Source organism: Odontomachus brunneus, unplaced genomic scaffold (assembly GCF_010583005.1).
Source record: "Odontomachus brunneus isolate Ranch 3 - 2012 unplaced genomic scaffold, Obru_v1 Obru_scaffold_057, whole genome shotgun sequence".
Classification (NCBI taxonomy): Eukaryota; Metazoa; Arthropoda; class Insecta; order Hymenoptera; family Formicidae; genus Odontomachus; species Odontomachus brunneus.
Window position 1 is genome coordinate 1,436,257 of NW_022639507.1, and position 376 is coordinate 1,436,632.

General features: G+C 35.4%; 1 pseudogene; it reads left to right on the forward strand.

Moving 5' to 3' along the window:
- LOC116845728 overlaps positions 1-361 on the forward strand; it is a 7,440-nt pseudogene extending 7,079 nt beyond the window's left edge.
- Positions 362-376: the final 15 nt, after the last annotated feature.

A 376-nucleotide genomic window follows, 5' to 3' on the forward strand; every position in this document is an offset into this window, starting at 1 on the left:
AACGACGTCTTAAAAACGTATTGTTGACGTTTAGAGACGTCATAAAACGTCATTAAGTCGTCTAAAATGTCGTCATCGATCTATAACATTAGACTATCATTTTGACGATATTCTCACGATTTTTTGATCATTCCTTGGTTATATTTTATCCTGAATTTACTTAGATTTGGATGTCATTTTGACGTGTCTGCTACCTGGGAGAGGTCTCAGGCTTGAATCTCAGCAATGCCCATACAGCACAGAAGCTTGCAGCAACATTGCTACAACGTTGCAAGATTGCATATTGCAGTGCAATGTTGCAGAGACTTTGCAGTGACATTAATTTGCAATATTACTTTAGCAATATTGCAGTAATATTTAAAAAAATATTACGAAT